We start from the raw sequence: 12,537 nt of genomic DNA on the forward strand, positions 1-12,537 counted from the left end.
CTTGCACGTGGCCAACAAGACGGCTGCTACCATTCTTATCTTTGCTCCTCTGCACAAGCTGTGTTTGTCCTTCTGGCTGCTTTTAACGTTTTCTCTTGATCATTGTGTTTTAGCCATGTGACTATGCTGCGCCTTGATGTGGTTTTTCTTCACGTTTTCTCTGTGTGGGGTTTGTTGAGTTTTTCTAATTTGTGGGTTTGTAGTTTTTGCCAAATTTAAGCAATTTTCAGCCATTATTACTTGCAATATGTTTTCTGTCCTCTCCTCACCTCATTGCCTTTTTCTGGGATTCCAGTTACGTGCATGTAAGGCTGCTGAATGCTGCCACCACTCACTGATGTTCTTCTTCTTTTCTTTTCTTTTCTTTTCTTTTCTTTTCTTTTCTTTTCTTTTCTTTTCTTTTCTATTTTTAAATAGACTCCACACCCAGCATGGAGCCCAATGAGGCTTGAACTCATGACCTTGAGATCAAGACCTGAGCTGATATCAAGAGTCCGAAGCTTAGGGGTGCCTGGGTGGCTCAGTCGTTGGGCATCTGCCTTCAGCTCAGGGCGTGATCCTGGAGTCCTGGGGTCAAGCCCCACATCAGGCTCCTCCGCTGGGAGGAGGAGCTCCTCTCCCACTCACCCTGCTTGTGTTCCCTCTCTCCCTGGCTGTCTCTCTCTCCGTCAAATACATTTTAAAAATATTAAAAAAAAAAAAAAAAAAGAGTCAGAAGCTTGACCAACTGAGCCATGCAGGTACCCGCTTATTTTGAAAATCAGTCTTTTATCCCATCAGTGTTGTATTTTGGATTTTCTGCTGCTATGTTTTCATAGTCAAGAATGTTTTCTTATTTAATGTCTGATCTGCTATTCATTCCATTCACTATATTTCTCATCTCTAGGATTTTGATATCTCTTTTGTACCTTCTATTCACTCCTCCTGATGCTTACGCTTTCCTGTACCTTCTGGAATATATGGGATATATTTGTAATGGCTGTTTCAGTGCCCTTGTCTACTATTAGCCGTGTCATTTCTGGATCTGTTTCTATCGATTGATTTTTTTCCTACTTTTTTGAATGACAGGTAATTTTTTATTAGATACCAAATATTTGTGGGGTTTTTTCTAGTTTTATTGAGATACAATTAACATACAATATTGTATAAGTTTAAGGTGTACAACACAATCATTTGATACATTTGTATGTTTTGAAATAATTACAAGTTTAGTTAACGGGGCGCCTGGTTTGCCCAGTTGGTTAAGCATCTGCTTCGGCTCAGGTCATGATCCCAGGGTCCTGGGATAGAGCCCCATGTGGGGCTCTCTGCTCATCAGGGAGTCTGCTTCTCCCTCTCCCTCTGCCCCTCCCCACCCCCCAGCTGGTGCACATTCTCTCTCTCTCAAATAAATGAAATCTTTTTAAAAAGAAAAAGTTTGGTTAACATCCAAGAACTACTTTAAAAAAATTTTTTAAATATTTTATTTATTTATTTGTCAGAGAGAGAAAGAGAGAGAGAGAGCACAAGCAGGGGGAGCAGCAGGCAGAGAGAGAAGCAGGCTCCCTGCTGAGCAAGGAGCCTGGTATGGGACTTGATCCCAGGACCTTAGGATCATGACTCAAGCCGAAGGCAGCCGCTTAACCAACTGAGCCACCCAGGGAGCCCAGAACTACTTTGTTTAAACAGCATAGTGACTGGACAAGCCTACACGTTATGCTATGCCTGCTACAAGTGTAGCTGCCCTCTGTCACCACACAACACTAGTACAATCCCATTGACCAGATTCCCTGTGCTGTGGCTTTCATCCCCGTGACTTACTCATCCCATACCTAAAAGCCTGTATCTCCCACTCCCCTTTTCCCATTTTGCGCATCCCCCCACCACACTCCCCTGTGGCAACCACCAGTTTGTTCTATTTATGGATCTGTTTCTGGTTTTGGGGGGGTTTTGTTTGTTCATTTGTTTTTGCTTTTTTTAGATTCCATATACGTGAAATCATATGATACCAGATACTTTGAAATTTATATTGTTGGGTACTAGACTTTTTAAAAACTCTTTTAAATATTTGGTGACTTTAGTATAGGATGCAATTAAGCTACTTGGAAACAGTTTAATCCTTGCAAGGCTTGCTTTTCAGCTTTGTTAGGTGGGTCCAGAACAACTCCTAGAATGGGACTAATCTGGCATTCACAACTGGGGTCATTTTTTTCTGAGGACTCTCTGCCCAAGGTGCTGGGAGGTCTTCCTGCTCCGGCTGGTGGGAACACCAGCTCTTCCCAGCCTTGCATAGCTGTGCTGGCTCTCCCATCTCCTCATCCTCTACAGGAGGAAATGGCCCAGTGGCGGCCATTTCTACACACACATGTACTGTTTGGTACCCAAGCAAAAATTCAAGGAGACTCCTCTGCGGATCTCCAAGAGTTCTCTCTCTCTCTCTCTCTCTCTCTCTCTCTCTCTCTCTCTCTCCCTGTGTGCAGTAGCCTGGAAGCTCTCTCTAGGCAGTGAACTGAGACACCGGTAGGACTCATCCCATTTGTTTCCCTTTACATAGGGATCACTGTCCTGAGGTGCCTGTTGTCCAACGTCTTCAAACCATTGCTTCACATATTTTGTTCAATCTTATAATTGACTAAGGCAGAGGATACATCTAGATTCTGTGACTTCATCATTGCCAAAAGTAGATATTACTTTAACTCTTTGAAGCAATCTTTTTTTATTGAAGTGTAGCATCCACACATAAAAGTGTCCAAATCCTAAGTGTCCAGCTCAACAAATTCACAAAGTAAACTCATCCGTGTGACTATCCTGTGTTAATAAATTCATGTTCTTTTCCAATCATCTCCTGTCCTCCCAGAGTAAACTTCATTCTCCTTTCTAGCACCACAGTGCTTCTTTTATATAAATGGAACCATGTAGCATGTATATTCTCTTATGTCTGGCTTCTTTTGCTCAACATTATGTTTGTCAGATTCACCCATGTTGTTATGTGAAGCAATAATTAATGCATTTTAATTGCTGTGCAATATTCTATTTTACGAATATACCACATTATTCCTCTATTCTCCCATTGGTGGGCATTTGAGTTATTTCTAGTTTGGACCTATTATGAATAGTGCTGCTATGATCATGTTTGCACGTGTGTGTGTGTGTGTGTGTGTGTGTGTGTGTGTGTATACGTATGTATGTATTTCTACCAGAACTGCTAAGTCATAGGCTAGGCATCTCTTCCATGTTAGTAGATACCCCCAAATAGTTATCCCAAATTTACACTCCTACTAGCATTGTATGTGCGTTCTAGTTGCTCCATATCCTCACCAACACTTGTTATTATGTCTTTTTCATTTTAACCATCTTGATGGATTTTACTTACATTGCCTTTCAGAACACCCCATGGGCACAATAAAACTACCAAGCGGAATGAATATACAGTGTGCCAGTTTGAGACTCCTGTATATATGGTGTTTCTTCCCAATGTCTGTGAGCATTTCCCAAAGCATTCCATTATTACTTTTGTGTTCATCAACATTATTTGAGCAGAATTTGAAAGCTATGTTAGATGATTTACCAAGTGAATATATGGTGAGAGGAAGGACCAACAGGGCCATTCTTGGCAGTGGAAGTAATATATGGGAAGGAAGTCATAAAAGGACCTGGCTCAGGGCTGCCTGGTAAAATTGGCATGATTCTTTCCTTTGTCTATGGAAATGGCACCTCCAAGAATTGCACAGTGCACAACCCATGAATCTGTACACAGCAGCCATGCCTTTCATGGTCAGGAATGATAAGAAATTTGTTACAACTGGAGGGCAAAGTGGGTAGGGTAGAGAAGCAGAAGAAGATATACCCAGAGTTGGGGCAACATAACCGACTTGGATTTTGCCAGAGGCTTACTTTAAAAGTCACCCCACCCCCACCGCTACTAGATGAAGGATTGTATAGACTTCTTCCTCTTGGATCCCTCAGCCCCCTGAACCAACAGGGCTGCCACTGAACTGGGGCTAAGGTGAAACCCAATCAGGAAGGAGAAATGCTGAGCACACTCCAGTTTGTCTTGCTACACAACTCTGGTCTCAACAAGTCGAGGAACCAACGCCCTGTCCTTCCTCTATTTTGGGCTTCCTCTCTTGCCTACAGCCTCAGCACACTCCTCTGCCTGGTAAAACTGGGTAAACCTGGATGGGAAGTTGTGCCCCACCTACCTGACCTTTAGGTTTATGTTACTGAGTCACTGGGGGTGGATTCTGGGAGCACAAGAAAGTGAAAGGAAAATCCCAGGGTGCCCACATATCTTCCCTATGGCCTGCCAGAATGAAAGGTATCCCTCCAAAAGAAAGAGATTCTTTGGGTTGACATTCTTTGTCCCTAAGTCCTCCTTACACTTTGTACATATGTGTGTCTTGTACACTTGTTCAGGGCATTAGATGATTGAAGTAGACCCCCCATCAGGCTGGAAGGAAGGGACTATCTACTGTGGACTAGAGAAAGCAGGGTGTCTTTCAGAAGGTGAGGTTCATGTTGGAGCTCTGCCTTCCTTCCAGTTACTTGAACAACGTGTATTCCATAAAGTAGAAACTGGGACTGATGGAAGAGTCCCAAGGAATGTCAGAAGGAGACTCTCTCTTGGCTCTGGTTACAAAGGGAGTAACTCTGGAGAAATAAGTGGTAAGAGGGCACATCCCCAAGGAGGAGACAAAAGCCAGGACATGGAACCCAGGAAAAGGGCCCGGAGTAACACCAGGATTCTGAGACCAGAGTAAATATCATGAGACCAGAAGTCAGTGGGAGATTTGCAGGCCCTGAGACTAAGTTAACTATGACATAAGTAGAAACCCTTCCAACCTGGCTTTTTTCTTGCCTACTTTTCTCCTTCTTCGCAAGATCAGCTTTTTAAAAATTCTTTTTTGGGGCGCCTGGATGGCACAGTGGTTAAGCGTCTGCCTTTGGCTCAGGGCGTGATCCCGGCATTATGGGATCGAGCCCCACATCAGGCTCCTCCGCTGTGAGCCTGCTTCTTCCTCTCCCACTCCCCCTGCTTGGGTTCCCTCTCTCGCTGGCTGTCTCTATCTCTGTCAAATAAATAAATAAAATCTTTAAAAAAATAAAAATAAAAATTCTTTTGTTTTATGTTTTAAAGGTTTTTTAAATATATTTTAAAGAAATCTCTACACCCAGCATGGGGCTTGAACTCACAACTGAGAGATCAAGAGTTCCATGCTCCACTGAATGAACCAGGCAGGTGCCCACAGGATCAACTTTTTTTTTTTTTTTTAAGATTTTACTCATTTATTTGGAAGAGAGAGAGCGTGCGGGAGTAAAAGTAGGAGCAGGAGGGAGAGGGAGAGCAGGCTCCCCACTGAGCAGGGAGCCCGACTTGGGGGGGGGGGTCAATCCCAGGACTCTGGGATCATGACCTAAGCCAAAGGCAGATGCTTAACTGACTGAGCCACCCAGGCACCCCAAGATCAACTTTTTTTTTTTTTTTAACAGAGATAGAGACAGCCAGTAAGAGAGGGAACACAAGCAGGGGGAGTGGGAGAGGAAGAAGCAAGCTCCCAGTGGAGGAGCCTGATGTGGGGCTCGATCCCACAATGCCGGGATCACGCCCGAGCCAAAGGCAGACGCCCAACGACTGCGCCACCCAGGCACCCCCCAAGATCAACTTTTAAATCGACTAACAGAGATACACAGTACACTGAAAATGTGTTCAGTGTGGCTTGGTCTTAGGAGGTGAAGTAGAGAACAAAGACACAGTTTCTCCCCTCAAGGAGGCTACTAAGTAACTGGAGAGAGAAGAACAAGGCCTGTGAAACTCCTAAGCAACAGTGCAACTGATAGGATTTTTTTGTTTCTCTTCTAAGCCAAAATTAAAATTATCATGAACTCCAGGAGCACACACCAGCTAGGCAACAGTAAGAGAGTTAAGCATCCCAGGCAGAGAGGAGGAGCTATCCTGGGACCCAGAATTGTCTCCTGTTCATCCGTAAGCGTTGATGATCCTTGTGTGAACTGTCAAATAAACTGTAATATTCCTAAGAAACAAATAAACAAGACAACGAAGACCACATCTAGTTAAATATTAAACGACGTGGGTTGAGGGGTTCCACAGGCACCCAAGAGGTTCTAGGTGCTGAAGAAGTTCCCTTGTCCCTGGGGGTGGGGGGGAGCGGAAAGGAGGGCAGGCTTTGGATAACCAAGCAAAGGGCATTCTCAACAGGGGAACAGTGTGGGGGAAAGGCAAAGAAATCATCACCTTCAAAATCACTCCCATTTCTCTTGAATTTTTAAGTTTTCATACAGTTTTCATAGCCCTGATGTATTTTTGATTTTCCCAGTAGCTTTGAGCATTTGGCAGAACAGAGATTCCCATCACAAGGGAAGTGAGAACTGGAGAGTACCTGTTGATCTTGTTTGCTGTCTCTCATCTTCTGCAACAGGGACCCCGCTTTTCCTTGGAAAGCACCTTCTCCACTCTCAGACTCCAACCAGAGCTGGCCCACCACTTTCCACAGTAGTTCAGGGATGGGCACGTGACCCAAGCAGACCAATGAGACACATCCAGAACCTTTGCTAGAACTGAAGAAGAAAATAAATATCCTAAGATTTTTCAGAAAAGTGAGCCATTACATTTCTTTCTTGATTTAAGCCAGTTCGAATTTAGTTTTTGTTACTCACTATTGAAAGAGTTCTGATTGAGGGGCCCCTGGGTAGTAGTTGGTTAAGCATCCAACTCTTGGTTTCTGCTCAGGTTATGATCTCAGGATTGGGAGATCCAGCCCGCTTTGGGGCTCCAAAGTGTGTGGAGTCTGCCTGGAATTCTCTTCCTTGCCTTATGCCCCTCCCCCCACTCACGAGTGCTCTCTCTCAAATAAATAAGTAAAATCTTTAAAAAAAATAATAAAGGGTCCTGATTCAGAAAGCTTAGCAGTATTTTTAAAATCAGACAGTCAATAAATGACAGGGAACTAGAACTAGGTTATAGATTTTGTGTTTCTGATCCTATGCTCTTAGACAAAGTGTAATGCTTAGAGTCAATTAGTGTGGAAGGCAATTATTAGGCCCTATGGGGCCAGCCTGATGGGGCCTGGCTAAAAGACATGTTAGGGAAATTGGACAAAGAGTAGGAGGCCTCAGAAGGTTCTGGAACAATTTAAGAGACATTTAAAGAAGATAATGGCACAAACAGTGTTCTGTTTCCTAACATGGGGGATGGTTACAGCCCACATACATTCGTGCTAAATTAGGCATATATGTTTTGTAAGTTTTTCTGAATACATGGTATACTGAATACTTTTTAAAAAGATTTATTTACTCATTTATTTGAGAGAGAGAGCGCGCACAAACGCACATGAGTCGGGGAAGCGGCAGAGGGAGAGGGAGAAGCAGACTCTGCACTGAGCAAAGAGCCTGCTGCAGGACTTGATCCCAGGACCCCGAGATAATGACCTGAGCTGAAGTCAGACAGCAAACTGACTGAGCCACCCAGGCCCCCTCCCAATAATTTTTTTAAACAAAAAAGAAAACAAATAATGTGGTGGGACTGGTCTATAGAATGGGGTGGAAGGGAGACACTCTGGCATCAGACACGCAGGAAGGAAGCTGGTTCCAAGGGGGAGGCTTGGGGTAAGGAAGGGATGGAGTAGAAGGGGGGCGGATAGGGATGGAGGAGGATGGAAAGGTCAGAGCCGCTTCCTCGGTGAATGAGAGCATTAGAAAAATGAACTCCAAATACTGGTCATGATGGTGGAGACAGGGCAGCTGAGAGGGAAAGACTTGGCTGGAGATGTTAAAGGGCAGCGTGGGAAGGTGGTTTCATTTGGAATCCACTCAGGTGGGAATTTCCAAGCTGTCCATAGTATTCGGTTGGAAGGAATGGAAGCCTCCTCGGTCCAGCTCAACTGGGGAACTGGAACGTCAAAAAAAGAAAAGGCTCTTCCCTCTGCCCTTCTCTGCCCCTACAGACCACTTTCTTCTGTTTACTGGGAGGGAGGGCACACCTGGCAGAAGCTGGAGCGCCCTGGGAGCCCCACAGGCAAGCAAGGTTACTATCAAAGCAGCCAAGCAGATGTGCCAGCTAGAAAGGCTATTAAAAGTGTGTAGAGGTGACCAACTGGGTGACAAACAGTCCTGGTGTGGGCAAGTTCTAAGGTCTGCGTTCGAAGAAAGCAGGAGAAAAGAGAGACTGGCTTCAGTCTGGGAAGGAGAGGCAGGCGAAGACCTGAAGATGAGGGTGCGAGAGGGTCTGTAGCCAGTGACATTCTCTCCAGGATTCTTGTTTTCCCATCCGCCCGCCACCCCCACCCCCTCCCACTGCCCTGCAGCCTCCAGACTCCTTAAAAGCTGCCCCCGCTCCCTTGCAGCCTGCTTACTGCTGGGACTCCTTAGCGATGGGTTAGCGAGGTCTCCAACTTTCTGGCTGCCATAGCCAGGCCCTAGACACCCTCCAGTTCATTCACTGTTCGTTCATTCATTTACTCAGAGAATATTCGTTAGGTGCCAACTACTTGCCCGGGGTGGGGCCGTGATGTTGAGCAACATGAATGAGGCAGAGGTTCTCCGTGGAGACAGCGTGAACCTACCTCTTCCTCCCAAGACGCCACACGCGCCTCACGCACGCACATGCACGCATGCGCGGCGATCGGGCTTGCCTTCTGGGTGTGGATCCTCCCCAAAGCCTCTGACTGGGAACCCAGCTGCGGGGCACGTGGTCTCTGTGGGACACACGCAAATGGAGAGGAAGTTAGGCCTGTAACTTAAGGCAGCTGGGGAGGAAGAGGGTTCAGACATCCTGGAGGGGCCACCCCAGATGTACACATCCGCCACCTGGCCATTTGCTGGTGGCCCGGGGAGCGCGTAACCCTGAGTGGCAGGCACACCCTGGGAGAAGAGCACCCTGCCGCGATCTCGGGTTCTGGGCCACTTCAGGCAGTTCTGCAGGCAAGCCTCTTTCCAGAAGGCCAGGGAGGGACCCAGGGACCCGGTTCGAGCCTGTACATGCCTGCTACATTGTATTCCTTCGCCGAATCCTGGCCTGGCTCCCGGAGCATGAAGCTCCCCTCCTGGAGAGGAGAGTCTCTGGGCGGGACCCTGTGTCCTATAAATGCAAGGAGCCAGTCAGTTAGGGCTCCAGCTGGTTGAATACCCAAGGGTTTTGGTGATGGAAGGTCCCGGAATTTTCTTTTCTTTCTCTTACTGGGGAATTATACAAAGTAAATGAAGAATAAAGAGGAGAAGGAGAAAGAAGAGGGGAGAAGGAGAAAAGGAGCAGATAAGGAAGGAACAGGTGGAGAATTCTGAAAAGCGTTTTTTTAACAAAACACAGCTCTGATCACAGTATTTCCCCTGCTTTTAGTAACTTCCCATTGCTCATGAGATAACCACAGCCTTCTTTACTCTCTCCCTGACCTCCCCATCCCTTCCAGTCATATGGGGGTTCTGGGGCCTGCTAGGATGTGTTCACACGTCTTATGGGAAATTGCCCCATGGGGTTGCAGCAACTGAAACAGGGAGTATCATAATGGGGCCCATCCTAAGAAGCAGAGAGAGCAACAGAAAGGGGGTTTTAGTCCTGGTTCTGTGACTGTAGGACCATGGGAAAATCATGGTCTCTAAGCCTCCCTCTCTTCACCTTCTCAGTGGTCAGGGCGAATAATCCCTGCCCTGCTTCGCTGGTTATTGTGGGGCTCAGGTGAGATAAAGAGCCTAGAAACCCTTTGTGAATTCTCAAGTACTGAACAAATAAAGGATTGTTCCTACCACTGAGTAAAGTACCTCGAGAAGTGTCAGCGGCCCACCCCTTTCCGATGTCAGCGCTCTACTGTCTAATAATCCTCATGTCATTACAACACTTTCAGCTGTTCCAAGTACTTTTGTATACATGTGCTCCTTGTTCTGACTCGGTCACGGTGCGGGGCCTGGGCAGGGCTGCCCCTTGCTGGGCCTATCCGGGCACCAGCTCACAGGGGTGAAGTCACCAGGAGGCCCAGTGTCACGGGGCACCAGGTGACCGAGCCAGGCTGGAGCTCAGGTTTCCTGACTCCAGCTCAGAGCCTGCTCCCAGCTCCTGGGGCCACTCTGCTCCCTGCTCATACCAGCTGTTGTTCTCTTTCGATTCTAAACCTTCGGAGGGTACAGACAGGATCTTCTCAGGGGATTAACTTCCCCTTGGCAGTTAGCATGGCCTTTGGGTGGAAATATCACAGAGAACACCTGAGCCTTTACTGGAGACACAGGCTTGGGTTTTGAAAATCTACTTGCCCTGGCCCATGGGAGTTTGTCCCAGCTCCTTTGTCGCTCCTCTGTGACAGCAGTCAGCCAGCACTCAGGCCAGAGATGTGCATTTTGGACCACCACGGAATCCTTCCTCCAAACACCATTTGATGGCTCCCTCTCACAGCTAGAGGGTGTATTCCGTGTCAGGCTGCGGGGCTGGGGAGAGGCAGAGAAACACACGCATGCTCCCTGACTCGCAGCAGGAGAAACAGCATCGCCTGAGAAACAGCAAAGAGGATGGTGTGAGCGCCCTTTCGGGGGGGGGGGGGGGACACGATGACCCTCCAGGATGAGAGACGCTATGAGCTCAGAAGGTCAGAGATCCCCCGGGTACATGGGGAGGCAGCGAGGAAGCTTTCTGGCTGAGGACACCCTCGTCCCCCTCCCCCAAGTCAGTGTCTGTGTCAGACTGAAACATTCCTGCAGTGTGTGAATCACACCAGGAAACCGCCCCTGCAACATTCCAGGACACAACAGCCAAGACCTTGGTCTGACTGCCGATTGGTGGTGGGGGACCAGGGGAAAGGGCACCAGACTGGGCAGTCTGCAGATGCAGGATTCTGTGCCTTGATCTCCAGACAAGTCAAAGAGAGTCGAGTGCTTTTCCTGTCAAGGTCAAATGCCAGGGTGGCTGGAGTTTTGTCTCAACCCAGGTCTCTTGACTTTCCCCTATAGGCACCCCCCACTTCGGTGATGATGGCAAACGTGGCTGACAGGCATCAGGAGAACCATCTGGAATTCAGGAGCAGAGCAAGGCTAGAAGGTTAGCGGGCAATGCCTCCCACCCCCACCTCACCCTTGCTTCCTTTTCCTGAGTCCCAGAGGGCTTGCATGAGGTTGTTCCCACAACATTTAAAGTAGTATTTGAAAAAACAAAAAGGTCACGCTAAATGTGCAACAATAGGGAGAATGGTCTGAAATAAATTATGATCTGAAATAAATTATAAAGTTAAGTTGCCATCTAAAACAATAATGCTTTTAGAGTCTAGATGACAGTTGAGACTTCACTGCCAAGCTGGAAACAGGGCAGATGGCCGAGGCTGACCCCAGCACCCACAGGATCTCACCTTGGTCGTGCAGACACTCCTGCAATAGATGCAAGATAAATGTCAGACTACGTCCGACCAGATCATGGGAAGAATTGAGGACATGAGTTGTCCCATTGATGACCTGGAGAAAAACATTGCAGACCTCGTGACACAGGCTGGGATGGAAGACCTGGCAGGTGAAGACAAGATACCTGCCACAACAAAGAGTTGAAGGTTGCTAATTTACATGGAAATCCGGAATACCATTTTTACAAGCCAAGAGAAGACCGAATAGCTTTTTGAAGCAACTACTATGTGTAGACAGGTTTTCTCTGATAAAATGTGCATTCTTCTTCTTCTTTTTTTTAAAGATTTTATTTATTTATTTGACAGAGAGAGAGAGAGTCAGTGAGAGAGGGAACACAAGCAGGGGGAGTGGGAGAGGAAGAAGCAGGCTCACAGCGGAGGAGCCTGATGTGGGGCTCGATCCCAGGACCCCGAGATCACGCCCTGAGCCGAAGGCAGATGCTTAACGACTGTGCCCCCCAGGCGCCCCTGGAGTGTGCATTCTTCTTATCACATACTGTCCAGTGAGTTTATAGGGTGATTCTCCCAGTTTCTTGAACATGGTAACTTCACATCTTGGACCTTGGTCAGTTATGCTTCTAAATATTAAACACTCAAACCTGACAGTTTCTATATAAAATTGTCAAACTTTTTAGTGTAAAAAAAAAACACAACAGTTTTAAAAAATAATATAGGAATATATCTTTGGGACCACGGGTAGAGGAAGAGTTTTAAAGCAAAACAGGAAAAGTGCTAATCAAAGAAAAAGATGGAGAAGTATGTCTGCATTCAATTTAAGGAATCCTGGATGTAAAATGGCACCACGGAAAGAATGAAATATCAGGCCACAGAGATGTTTGCAACACATCTAAGAAACAGAAGGTTCAAAGCCAAAATATGAAAGAACTCCTATGAGACAATAACAAGACAGGTAACTCAGCAGAAAAATGGGCAAGAGGGGCGTCTGGCTGGCTAGTCGGAAGAGCATGAGACTCTTGATCTCGGGGCTGTGAGTTTGAGCCCCACGTTGGGCATAGAGATTACTTGAAAAAATGAGCAAGAGATATGAAGAGGCAATTCACAAAAGAAGATATGAAACATCAGCAGGCATATGAAAAGATGTTTAATTTTATTTGCCATCAGGGAAATCCAGATTAAAGTCACAATCCAAAACTAAGAATGCCCATATTAA

General features: G+C 46.6%; 1 pseudogene across 1 annotated transcript; it reads left to right on the top strand.

Moving 5' to 3' along the window:
- Positions 1-10,059: 10,059 nt before the first annotated feature.
- On the top strand, positions 10,060-12,019 carry LOC123799734 (heat shock factor-binding protein 1 pseudogene; annotated as a pseudogene). The gene is made up of 3 exons (XR_006781680.2): positions 10,060-10,493; positions 10,927-11,014; positions 11,234-12,019. The product of XR_006781680.2 is annotated as a heat shock factor-binding protein 1 pseudogene (transcript).
- Positions 12,020-12,537: the final 518 nt, after the last annotated feature.

The sequence above is a fragment of the Ursus americanus genome, chromosome 7, assembly GCF_024610735.1.
Source record: "Ursus americanus isolate L20-20 chromosome 7, mUrsAme1.1.p, whole genome shotgun sequence".
NCBI lineage: Eukaryota > Metazoa > Chordata > Mammalia > Carnivora > Ursidae > Ursus > Ursus americanus.